This window comes from Pocillopora damicornis, chromosome 7, assembly GCF_964200805.1.
Source record: "Pocillopora damicornis chromosome 7, jaPocDami1.2, whole genome shotgun sequence".
Lineage (NCBI taxonomy): Eukaryota > Metazoa > Cnidaria > Anthozoa > Scleractinia > Pocilloporidae > Pocillopora > Pocillopora damicornis.
The window spans coordinates 13,780,131-13,780,353 of NC_142676.1; positions in this window are offsets into that span (position 1 = coordinate 13,780,131).

Below are 223 nucleotides of genomic sequence, written 5' to 3' on the forward strand. Positions count from 1 at the left end.
GGGGAAATGGAACCAGTGAGAAATATAAACATAAAAAGATAAAATACCTATCAACAAGCATGTAATGTTCTGTGTAATATATGGACCTCAATGAAAGATGAAGAGCTAAATCTATTGCTACTGAGTTGGATGCTTTTTTAGCTAGTCTAATTCAAGAATTTGGGTAAGGCATCATGAGGGTTTCGTTTTTCTTTCATGAAAACTCCCTTTCAGCATTGACCAG